The sequence below is a fragment of the Papio anubis genome, chromosome 14 (assembly GCF_008728515.1).
Source record: "Papio anubis isolate 15944 chromosome 14, Panubis1.0, whole genome shotgun sequence".
In the NCBI taxonomy this organism is placed as follows: domain Eukaryota; kingdom Metazoa; phylum Chordata; class Mammalia; order Primates; family Cercopithecidae; genus Papio; species Papio anubis.
Genome location: NC_044989.1, coordinates 62,440,260 through 62,453,845, shown reverse-complemented (window position 1 = coordinate 62,453,845; position 13,586 = coordinate 62,440,260). Strand labels below are relative to the sequence as shown.

Below are 13,586 nucleotides of genomic sequence, written 5' to 3'. Positions count from 1 at the left end.
TTGAGGCTGCAGTGAGCTATGATCATGCCATTGCACTCTAGCCTGGGTAACAGAGTTAAGACTCTTTATCTCTAAGAAAACTTAAAAATAAATAAATAATTTTGAACTGAATGATGAAATCCAACACATGAAAATGTGCTAAATTTTAAAGCAGTGCTCAAAGAGAAAAGCTTTAAACAAAATTCTTCATAAGGCTGGGCGCGGTGGCTCAAGCCTGTAATCCCAGCACTTTGGGAGGCTGAGACGGGCAGATCACGAGGTCAGGAAATCAAGACCATCCTGGCTAACACGGTGAAACCCCGTCTCTACTAAGAAATACAAAAAAACTAGCCAGGCGAGGTGAAGGGCGCCTGTAGTCCCAGCTACTTGGGAGGCTGATGCAGGAGAATGGCGTGAACCCGGGACACAGAGCTTGCAGTGAGCTGAGATCTGGCCACTGCACTCCAGCCTGGGCGACACAGCGAGACTCCGTCTCAAAAAATAAATAAATAAATAAAATTCTTCATAAACACACAATCTTAACATTAGCAAATCAAATCCATTAATATATCAAAAATATTATAAATCTTGAGCTAAAAGGGTTTATCCCAGGAATGCAAGGTAGTTTAGTAACATCACACATACACACATATATAGGCACATATATATGGATATTACATTATCATTTTTGGCTATGAGATCATATATATAAACCAGGTCAGTGGTCCCCAACTGTTTTGGCACCAGGGACTGATTTAAGGATGATTCAAGTGCATTACATTTATTGTGTACTTTATTTCTATTATTATCACATTGTAATACGTAATGAAATAGTTATATAACTCACCATAATGTAGAATCAGCTTGTTTTCCTGCAACTAGATGGTCCCATTTAGTTGCAGGATTGGGGGTGATGGGAGACAGTGACACTTGAAGTGTGTTGCTTATGTCCAGTCTACTCTGTAACAACCTCGTTTTGGTAGCTGTCACTGCAGAAAACGCTGCTTCACAAAGAATGTGGGAAACAGAAGCAGGCTTTTGAGTGTATTTGTGGCAATCTCAGAATATTCTGCCTTGACTTTAACCCAGAATGTATGGAGATTTGAAGTTGTCTCAAACATACTTTCAAGGCCTCTGTCATTTGCAATCTCAAGCAGTTAATCCTCTTCTAGCATGGACAAAGTCAATTCACCTGGCTTATTCACAAATGGGTGGATCCATTCCTTCCCAATTCAGGGGTCTTTTGTGGTTGGGAAGTAATGCTCAAACTCTTTTGAAAGCTGAGATTGGTGATCATGCACCAGCTGGGAGAAAGAAGGCCTTGGCTCAATCTCTCTCAAAATCTCTGCAAATGTTTGAAACATGTCAGAAATCCTAATGTTCACTCATCGCCCCCATAATTCCAGTTTGGCTTTGAATGCAACCACTTTATCTGCCGATTTAAACACTGTCATCATTCTCCTCTGAAGTGACAGATTGAGTTCGTTGAGCAGGTTGAAATGTCACACAAGCAAGTTTTGCCACCCATTCTGTGTCACTGAGATGTGCTACCATTGGTGACTGTTTTTCTAAAAGAAATGTCTGGAGTGTCTCTCGTAACTCAAAAACTCTGGCCAGTGAGGGACATTTATAAAGCCACTTCACTTCTGTGCACAAGAGAAGATGTGTGTGCTCTGCATCTATCTCCTCACAGAGCTATGTGAACATGTAGAGGCATGTACTTAAATGTGGATGCTAGTTTTAATCGCATCCTGCAAAATGTTAAGTTCAGGTGACATTTTTCAGCTAGCTAGCCTTTCTCTATGGATGACACAGTACATAGACTCACATTCAGAAGCAAACTCTTTGACCCAAGTAGTGAAACCAGAAAGCTGTCCAGTCATGACAGCCACTCTGTCTGTGCATATGCTGACACAAAATGACCAATTCCGTTTTCCTGATATGTAATCATTCAAAGACTTGAATAGTTCTGCAGCTATGGTGTTGGTTAGCAACAAAAGCGCACATAACATATCCTCATGCACATCCTCCTGAAAAATATAGTGCACAAAAACAAGCATTGTTGCCTTGTCAACACCAGTAGACTTGTCAACCTGGATTGCATGCCACAGTGACTCATTAATGCTCTCTAACAATTGTGCCTCAATATCCTCTATTTAATCAATTCAACTACTTATGGTGCTAGCTGAGAGGTACACGTGCCAACTTCTGAACTGTGCCCTCTCCTGAAGGTTTAAAACAAATGTCCTTAGGATCAACTCTTTACCAATAGTAAAGGGCTTCTTAGCTTTAGCAATGCGGTTAGCTACTAAGAATGATGCTCTCAGTGCAGACACATTTGAAGTGGTGGCCTTCAATAATTGCTTCTGTTCTTTGTGTTCACATTTTTTTCTTTTGAAAAACTCCAGAGGCTTGTCTTTTAATGCAGGGTGCTGGGTCTCCACGTGGCAAAGCAGTTTTGAAGGTTTCATGGCTTCAATGGATAGCCCTGGTCGCCACATATACAAAGTGGGCTTGGAGAATGTGAATCACCTGTTGCAATGAACCTGTAATTTAAGTAGAACTCTTGGTATTTTCTTTTAAATGCAGCCTTCTTTTTTGCTGGTAGTTTCAGAGTCTTCTGCTGTCTCATCACTAGGTCTTTCCCTCTTTTCAAAGAAACTCTTGCTTTTTACTTATTTTGGCTAGAGTTAGCTTGTGGGCTAACAAAACTGTCAGTGAGACAAGTGCGCAGTGCAGGAAAAGAGGCTCTCTTCATTCTTTTTTCTTACAGTTCAAACCTTAGACCTCAGCTCTTTAGCCTCAAAAACCATTATGTAGATCAAAGTTGAGAAGTAATATTGTTTCTTCTATCCACTAAGAAAGCAAGGTGGAAGTATTGCCCTATTTTTTTTAATTGCATAAAACCCTACTAATAAAAATTTGACACTAAAAAAATCCAAAAATAAATAAATCAAGATGAGTACCTCCAAAAATATTGAGCAAATTATTTCCCATTAGCTGGTCTTGGTCTTCATTTATTTTCCAGAGACCCCAATTTCTTAAAGTTCCAAGTTCTGTTTCTATGGATAGTATCCTGCTCCTACACTCATCTTCCTCTCATTATTTTGTGTCTCACATTTTAATACTCTGATGTATTCAGGGGGTGAGACAAGCATCAGAATTATAAAAAGTATTGAGAATGATACTTTTTGTTTTTGTTTTTGAGACAGGGTCTCTCTGTCACCTAGGCTGGAGTGCAGTGGTGTGATCACAGCTCACTGCAGCCTCAACCTCCTGGGCTCAGTGAAGGCTCAAGTGTCCCACTTCAGCCTCCCAAGTAGCTGGGACTACAGGTGCACGCCACCAAACCCAGTTAATTTTTGTATTTTTTGTAGAGATGGAGTTCTGCCACGTTGCCCAGGCTGGTCTCTAGGGCTCAAGAGATTCACCCACCTTAACCTCCCAAAGTGATGGGATTACAGGTGTAAGCCACCACACCCAGGCCAAGAATGTATTTTTTGATCAGGGTAGGTTTTATACCTAGGACTCTGAAGACTGGAAGAATCTTCCATAAACCATGACCACTAGGTTGGCTGTCCCTTTGGCCCAAATGATAAAGAAACTGCAGTGATTAGTGAAAAAATAAACTCTGTAGTGGTATATGGAAATTCAAAAAGAGAAGACAGATTATGTGAATATGCTAATACATAGCTCATATCAGGAGATATGTATATTTACCCTTCCTGCATCCTACTACCTGACCTGTGTGTCTTGGGTTACAAGGACAAGGACCATACCCAAGGAACAATGGAATAATCTGATGGAAAAGTCTAGGACCCTGAAAATGTGTGGAACAGAGCCTATCTCTGGACTTTTACATAAAAGAGAAATAAACTTCTATATTTTTCTTCTAATTTTAATCTATGTATTTATTTAAAGACTGGGTTATAAGACTGGCTAATTTTTGTATTTTTGGTAGAGATGGGGTTTCACCATGTTGCCAAGGCTGGTCTCGAACTCCTGGGCTCAAGCGATCCACCAGTGTCAGCTTCCCAAAGTGCTGGGATTACAGCCATGAGCCACCGTGCTGGGCCAGTTTCTATCATTTTAAAGACTTTGTTAATTTGGCTCTCTATTATTTGCAGCTGAACTTAATCCCAACTGATACAGTAGGTAAGGAGAAACAGGATGGTTAAGAGATTCCTTTTGAGTGAGCTGTAGAGTCATCTCATTGAAGAAGACTGAAAGAGTGGATGATAATTATCTGAGAAAGGAGATGCAGAACTTTTTATTACTATTCCTCCAATATAATGTGGCAGGTCTGAAGAGCTGTTTGTATACAGAGTGAACTTGGCTTAGCAAATGAGCTAAGTCCTTGGCATAGTCACCGAATGCTAATAGTTGCTATAAAGCCTAATCACATTGATAACTGGATAGAATACGTGAGCTTACTAAACCATTAACATGCTTTACTGAATATACAGCTTTTAAAACCTTTGGACTATTTACAGTGTTGCTTTCAATCAATTCCAGGAGGTCTCAATGGAACCAATTATGATATAACTATAGGAAACTTAAAAATTAATTCCTGAAAGAGTCAGACCTAAGAAATTCCAGATAACAATCACTCATCAGTGCAACAGGGCTAACTAACCAATGGGATACATTATGTAATCTACCGCAGAAATTTGTCAAATTAAAGAAACTATCAAGACGCTTGAAAGAGTAAAGTATCAGAAAAGACCAAAGATGAGGAGAAGAAAGTCTGTCATCAGTCACTGACCTTTTAGATTGATAATTAAGATGCACATATGAAAAAATATTAGTTTTCAGAACAGCAGTAACATTTCTTACTTTATAAAATGACTCTACAATTTTTCTTTAAACATGATGCTTTCTACAAATTATGAGTTGAGATTAGAGAAGTATGTATGGTTTACTGAACCCTTAGAGATCTCAGATGGCTTATAAGTTACATGGAGTTTTAAAATAATAATAATAGTAACCCCTCCAGAGTGTAAGTTAATTTCTTGTCAGTCTAGAAGCCTATCATGAGATAACACTGAGCCTATCTAAGGTGAGCAGATAAATAAATAAAATATAAATAAACTGCATTAAAAGCATAGAGCAAAGGGTAATTTTCTCTAACAATCTGGAAACTTCTTTACAGTCTTCTCATTAGAGGGCATTTCTGAATTAATAAGTAAATGGAAAATAAGATTCAAAACAACAATTTCACCTACAGATTTTAAGTACCTGCACATATCAAAGCAAACTTGTACTTTAACCACATATTTGTTAAAAAACTGCCAATTTTAAGGAAGAAAAGGGGTTCTGTTTGTTTCTGTTTTTGTTTTTGATTCATGAGTGCTGATCTTCTTCTGAAAAGGTATTTCTTTAAGAAAAAAAAGTTCATGTTCTTCGACTAGGTCAAGTTTCAGAACATCAGTCATGCATCTTCAAGGAGAAACAAAATCAAATTTAAAGGGACTGACTTTTCTCATTTTACTTTTTCCCAATGAAAAATATATTTTTAACTATCACATGACATAAGTCAGCTTACAAATGAAGTTTCTACAGCAAGGCATGTGATCCTTGATCTCTCTAAGCAAGCCTCTTCCTAAAGGAGTAAAAAATTCTTTCCTGAAATGAATTATTCAAGGCTGAATAACAAAACATAGTAGTAGAGAAGACAAGTGAGAAAACTATAAGGGAGAATTTTTTTCTTCCCTTTTTCCCTAACAAAAGCAAATAAAAAGTTGTATAATGCATACAGTGTTTTAAGAACATTTTTAATTGGTGCTTAGGATAAAATAACTGAAAGATACACAAAATACTAGCAACTTCACTGAGATGGCAGACATTATTAGTACTAGAGATTTCTATTCTGTTTTTCAAATTTTCTCCAATATTAGTTTTGTCACTTTTATAATTAAAAAATGAAATTACAAATAAATAAAAAGCCGGAAAATCTTTTAAAAATTATTGTCTTCTTTTTGGTTAAAGTGATACTTAAAGCATACTTATTTTTGCAATGATCTAATGCTTCATCTGGACTTGCCACCCAGACGCTTCATAAAAATGCATACTCTCAGACCTCCCCTCAGATGTACAGAATCAGTAGCTTATATTTTAATAAGATTCCCAGGTGTTTCATCTGCATGTTAAGCCAGTGAAGCACTGTTATAGAGATTCATCCAGAAATACCTATCTTGATTCCTTTCTAAGTCCTTCCTATATGTCAGTCCAAACTGATGTTTTTTTGATTTATCTTAGGTATAGTCATGCAATTTCAGTAAAATTGACAAAAGATAATAACAATATATTAATCATACCACTAAATTTAGGGCAATTAAAAAAAAAAAAAAAGTTCCAACTTCAAACCTTAGCCATTATCCCCTACTACATTAATCACTCCATTGAAATGGACCAAAAGCAGAATATAAATTCAGTATACCAGAGGAACTTTTCATAAAGTCTGAAACCTACCAATGAGGAAACACTAGAACCATAAGATGGTATGATATTGCAGTACTGGAATACCTGAGTAAGTGCTGCCTCTACCTTATAAAGGCCTGTTTAACAATATTAATTTTTTTCAGTTACTTTGAAATGTCCACCAGTCAACCTTGGTAAGACTGACATTTTGAGCTGGAAAACTCTTTGTGGTGGGGCTGTCCTGTGCATTATGGGAGGTTTAGCAGCATCCCTGTCCTCTATCCACTAGATATCAGTAGCATGCCCCGAGCTGAAACAACCAAAGATGTCTCCAGACATTGCCAAATATCCCCTGGGGGACGATCCCTCCTCCCAAACCCCCAGGATAATCCACTCATCTAAAAAAAGAACAACTATCTGACAGTAGGCCTGCCAATATAGGTCAATAATCGTATTTGGGATTTTCCCAAAAAGAGACATCTAAGAGCATAGCTGAGTTTTTAAAATTATACACACATTTGTGGGATTCCTTTTGAAAGCTCCAGGAGAGCAAGGGCTAGGTCTTTTTTTTTTTTTTTTCCTGGTAATTATATTCTTAGAAATTTCTGGTCCATGATAAGCATCTGGGTTAAAATATGTAGATACCATATCCTTAGTATCGGGCAATTAATTATTATTCAAATTTCTGGTTAAACTTGCATTTCTATTGCATGTAATGTGATTTCTTAAATGTATTTCCCTCACCTATTTTAACTAGAAAAATACTAGTTCAATAACATCTAAAAATTATTAAGACTATGATGTGACCAGTAACCACTATATCCAAATCAATTAGGACTCTTGTAACAGGAGGCATAGTTAAGGGAAGAAAGGACACTGTTGTGAAAAGTAGAGGTGCTGTCAGCTGTACGTCCAGGTTACTCTCTCTTTGCTTGGCTTATTTTTCAGAAATCATCCCAAGACCTCATGCTGTAAGAAATGTTTTCCAAATACTCAAGACAAGTAGTTTTGAAACCTTTTTTCTAAGGCCAGAGACTTATTTTCAAAATCTGATTACATGAATGCCAATTATACATCAATTAACAACAACAACAACAACAACAAAAACGGGAAAAAAATCTGCTGAAAACTATGAACGTTCTAGAAAAACACACTTACGTATAAACTTTACCATATAATTTCAGGGAGTTTGTAAACCCCCTAAAATCTATCAATGGACAATGGTCTCTCTCATTCTTGCATGACCATTATTATTTTACTGTCCATAGTCCCTAGCATAACATTTAGCAATTCAAGTATTGAAATTTAGTTCCTCATCCAAATCAACTTAAAAATCATGTGGCTTCTAGTCTGTCAATTGGGCAGCTTGGATGGTGACTCCAAGACTCTCTTGAAACAGAATACAGTCATGTGTCACTTGCAAGTATACATTCTGAGAAATCATTTGTTAGGCAATCTTTTTGTTGTGTTAACATCACAGAGTGTATTTACACAAACCTAGATGGTATAGGCTATATGGTATATGGTATGGCCTATTGCTCCTAGGCTATAAACCTGTACAGCATGTTACTCCACTGAACACTTTGGGCAACTGGAGCACAATGGTAAGTATTTTATGTATCTAAACATAGAAAAGGTACAATACAGTATAAGAATACAAAAAATATACAGTGTAAAAATACAGTATAAAAAGATTTTAAAATGATATAAAAGAAAGGGCATTTACCGGCCAGGCGAGGTGGCTCATGCCTGTAATCCCAGCACTTTGGGAGGCCGAGGCAAGTGGATCACGAAGTCAGGAGTTTGAGACCAGCCTGGCCAACATAGTGAAACCCCATCTCTACTAAAAATACAAATTAGCCGGGTATGGTGGTGGGCGCCTGTAGTCCCAGCTACTCAGGAGGCTGAAGCAGGAGAATCATTTGAACCCAGGAGGCGGAGGTTGTAGTGATCAAGACCTCTACATTGTACTCAGCCTAGATAAAAGATGCAGTGAGACTCTGTCTCAAAAAAAAAAGAAGAAAAGAAAAGAAAGGGCACTTACCATAAATGAAGCTTGCCGGACTGGAGGATGCTTAGGTGAGTCTGTCAGTGGTCAGTGTACGTGAAGGCCTAGGACATTACTGTATACTACTGTAGACTTTATAAATATTCTACACTTAGACTACACTAAATAAATTGTACTATAACATTACAACAGCTACAGTGTCACTAGGCAGTAAGAATTTTTCAACTCCATTACAGTCTTATGGGACCAGCGTCATATATGCAGTCTGTCATTGACTAAAAGATCATTATGGGACACATGACTGCATATGAGCAAAGTGTTCATAAATTGTAAAGGACTAGCAATATGCAGACTTAAGGTATGTTCTTCATTTCTGTCTTCCCAACCAGATTGTAAGGGACTTGGGAGTAGGGACTGTGTAACTCTCCTGAATACTTTTTGGTATCCAGCAAAACCGAATAAATGTTTCCTAATGTCTTCTTTCTCAAGCAAGGAACTCTGGCTCGTTTCTGCAGTTTGGGGTGGTGGTAGGAATAATCACCACTACTTTGCATCCAAAGATACCAGAGAGAAACCAAACATTTTATTTGCTTCACAAGAACTTCATTTGCTTAGTCTTATCTTTGTAAATCATGTATTAGTTCACCTACTCCAATGCTGTAGCTATTGCAGAGAGTTAAACAACTAAATAATGTGACTGCTTTATAAAACATAAATTGGAGAGAGAAAAAAGAAATGCATTTGTTTTCTTTTCCTCATTAAAAACTGCCATCTGCTAAATTCTCTGAATCATCTTGTCAAAATTCATTGAAGGAAAATAAACTGTGTTCAGAGGATCAAGACAATATAGTAGGCACAAGGATTCATAAGCTCTTCTCTTTAATTTCTTCAATGAATGTTTCATGGTACATTCTACTCTAATTTTAATTTTCAGGCAGAAAATAGTACTATATAATGAACACCACGATGTACACAAATCCCAATTCTCTTACAAGGCATAGGGCTCTGGATAAATTCTACCCATCTCAAGTCACGATTTCATGAACTCTTTTGCTTGACTAGTCACATTTACCTTGACTTTTAGTTACTTAGCACTTTTGTCCACAATATCATAAATTTTATTGATCAGAATTGCACATACAAGCATCTGTCTTATCCATAGCCAGACCAAGTTCTTTACTTTTCTGTACCTTTACAGCGTAGAACTATTTTTAGCACTTGCTGAAGGACAGTTAGAATAAAGTTATATGACTTAACCAGGACTCGATTTCTTTATCTGTAAAAACTATATTAATAATCTTGAGCCGGGCGCGGTGGCTCAAGCCTGTAATCCCAGCACTTTGGGAGGCCGAGACAGGCGGATCACGAGGTCAGGAGATCGAGATCATCCTGGCTAACAAGGTGAAACCCCGTCTCTACTAAAAAATACAAAAAACTAGCCGGGCGAGGTGGCGGGCGTCTGTAGTCCCAGCTACTCGGGAGGCTGAGGCAGGAGAATGGCATGAACCTGGGAGGCGGAGCTTGCAGTGAGCTGAGATCCGGCCACAGCACTCCAGCCTGGGCGACAGAGCGAGACTCCGTCTCAAAAAACAAACAAACAAACAAACAAACAAACAACAAAAAAAAATAATCTTGAAACCACCTTTGCAAAATTATGACAGTAAAGGAAAACTGACATAGTTGACTCCATCTTGCTTCTGACCTCCAAGCTGTCCTCGTCATTCCTGGACATAGGCCAAGCTAACATTGGGAGGAATTTATAATTTAACTTGAGGCCAGGAGCAGTGGCTCATGCACGGAATCCCAGCACTTTGGGACACCAAGGCAGGCGGATCACCTGAGGTCAGGAGTTCGAGACCAGCCTGGCCAGCATGGTGAAACTCCATCGCTACTGAAAATACAAAAATTAGCCAGGCATGGTGGTGGGCACTGGTAATCCCAGCTACTCAGGAGGCTGAGGCAGGAGAATTGCTTGAACCAGGAGGCAGAGGTTACAGTGGGCTAAGATGGCGCCACTGTACTCCAGCCTGGGAGACAGGGCGAGACTCTGTCTCAAAAAAAAAAATTAACTTGAAAGTAAAGATGATAATAGGAGGCCAGACTTGGTGGCTCATGCCTGCAATGCCAGCACTTTTGGAGGCTGAAGCAGGCAGATCCCTTGAGGTCAGGAGTTTGAGACCAGCCTGGCCAACATAATGAAACCCTGTCTCTACTAAAAATAAAAATAAAAAAAAAAGAAGAAGAAAGAAAGCAAGCATGATAACAGTCCCTCTCTAAAAAGAACCCCCGCCTTGCTCAGGGACCAAAAACCGCCTTTGTAAGACTAATCAAAGGCCACAAGAATAGGATTATGGGAGGGGCCTAAACTCTGCTAAGATGTAGGTATAGTTTCTATAACTCTTTACTGCTCAGGAGCCATGTGGCCAGAAGTCACAAGATTTGCAATTTCCCCAAGTGTTCCTATAGATAACATCACTACTGTACAATCTAAGATTAATTTTTTAAAGATGTTTTTCAGATCTACCCCACCAGACCTGTGATTCACGGCTCAACTGGTCCTGTGGCTCCACCAGAGACGGACTCAGCACATAAGGACAGTTTTTCCACACCCCTATGATTTCATCCCTAACCAATCAGCAGCACCCATTACCTAGCCCCCATCCACCAAATTGTCCACAAAAACTCTAACCTGCAGGCCTTTGGGGAGACTGACTTGAGTGATAACTCTGGTTTTCCCACATGGCCAACCTCATTAAATCGTTTCTCTACTGCAATGCCATGGTCTCAGCGAACTGATTTTTGTCTGTTCAGCAGTGGGGAAGAACCCATCGGGCAATTACAATCTTAGTTCCCCAATGTCTGTAACACAGATCAAATTAACAAACTATGACGATAGAAGCTCTTTGATAGTTTATTCAGGAAGAAAACAGGTCTTTTTTTTTTTTTTTTTCAAGTTAGGAGCTTGCTCCTTGAAGATTCTACAAATGATCAGAATCTTATTCTCACCAAAGAATCGTTTTTTGGTAGGTGAAGGGAGAAGGAATGGAATGCATCCCATTAATGTAACTTTTCACCTTTCTTTGACACTGGCTGCTAGCCCACAATGTTTGGTGGGGCTAGAAAACAAATGTAAAAAAGAAACACTAATCCCAATCCTTAAATCTATTCTGCAAAGATGCCAGGAAGACAAATAAGTTACTTATAAAAGCAGGAAGCTTTTTTGGAGGAAACGCACTATAAAAGCAAAATATATTAAAGAACTATTTTCACATTCTAAATTCTGTGCCTAACTTCCAGTTTAAATTGGTAGCTTAAAAAACAGAGGTCAACACAGAAATCAGTAAAAGGATCAAGGCAGAACACAGAAATACACAAACAGCAAATGCAAGAGATAAACCAGGAGGTAGATTAGGTTATCAGACATAACATAAAGATCTCTCCTTCAAAATGACATCTCTCTTCTAACCTAATGTTATGAAGACTAATTGAGCAGAATGAAGGGTTGTTAAACAGCCACAAACTTAAGTAAACCTGCAAAGTAAAATCTAGTCTTGGTTAATCATAATCAAGAAAAAGAATAAACAAATTGATTATAAATTGGCTGCCAAAGTTTGCAAGGGTTTTGGAATTCAGTTACTGACATATTTAATGTAAAAAAGAGGGAAGCCAAAAGACAAAAACACCACCTGGAGATTAGCAGCAAGAAGGTCATAAAAACAGCAAAGTATAAAACTTTACTACATGAGGATCACGATTTTTGTGCAGAAAATGTATGGATTGCCCCTCTCCCCCACCTCACTGAAAAACAAAAATATAACAAAAACAATATGACAGACATTCCTCAATGTCACAGTGAGTGATACAGGACTATTATAAACTGACATAGCATCAGGAAAAAACAGATATAGAGCCTAACCAGAAACAATGAAATACACATACCAAAAACACCAGCACGATACATTCATAAACAAATGGCTTAATGTTCTCATGGTTACCAAAAAGCAAATTACCACTCATCTTATAAATGTACACAGGATTCTCTCTCAGAACAGCTAACTTTCTTCATATTCATCATTAACATTCTTCTTTCAATCTGTACTTAGTCAAGGTAGTTAGTAAGATTTTAGAGGAGAGTTATTAGTTTAGGGAACTAACATTCTAGAGAGAATCAGTTAGGCAAATCCTTACCCAGAATCAGTTGCCTCTCATAACATCTGACCCTCAGTTTGTCCATTAACGCAACAAGTTTATATTTGGCACCACTAAGCCTACTACTGTCATAAGCACCTGTGATGCAAAAAGGAGTAAGACCTGGCTGGGCTTGGTGGGTCATACCTGTAACAACAACAACAAAAATTTAAAGACTTTTCTTTCTTCCTTATGAGACTGAAAAATGACTCCCAACAAGGTTTGGTCCTAAAAAATAAATATATAAAGAACTGAAGGAAGGGCAGCTAACAAAGAAATATGAAATAGCAATGAACTCAAGTCTGATATTTGAAAGAGATACCCCTAGACTCCCTACCCATTAGTAAGTAGAAGCAGCTTCAGTGAATAGTAACTGCTGTTCTCGTTTAATCTCCAACTGGCCAAGGTACGAACTATTACCTTTGCCCAAAGCTATATCCAGTGTCACTGGCTTAGCTGGTATTTCCAAAGTCTGACTCATGGACAAATCTCAAGATGATGATAGGGCTTGGCATCTTTGATTAAAAAATGTGTATTTAGTGGGTGGAAGACTGTAGGCTCAGAGTTCCTTAGTCCAAAGTTACAGGATACTCGACAATCTTCTCAACTGTTTAAAAGTTCACAGAAAAATAGGTCTGAAGTATTGTTTGGCCTTAAAAATAAAAGACGTTATTTCAATTTCTTGTAAATACCTTCGGAGACAAAGGCTTTAACTGACCTACTATCTCATCTGCATCAAAGGGTTGCACCATTACCTCAATGGCAGTATACGAAATGCATAAAAGAGGCCAGGTGTGTGGTGGCTCATGCTTGTAGTCCTAGCACTTTGGGAGGACAGGCAGGCAGATGGCTTGAGCTCAGGAGCTCAAGACCAACCTGGGCAACATGGTGAAACCTCATCTCCATAAAAAATACAGAAAGAATTGGCCAAGTGTGCCCAGCTACTCGGGAGGCTAAGGTAGGAGGACTGCTTGAGCCTGGAAGGTCAAGG

General features: G+C 38.5%; 1 protein-coding gene across 4 annotated transcripts in view; it reads right to left on the bottom strand.

Annotated features, from left to right (window-relative positions):
* The window catches only part of COMMD1 (copper metabolism domain containing 1), a 241,074-nt gene that overhangs the window by 81,976 nt on the left and 145,512 nt on the right, over positions 1–13,586 (bottom strand). The window lies entirely within an intron of this gene.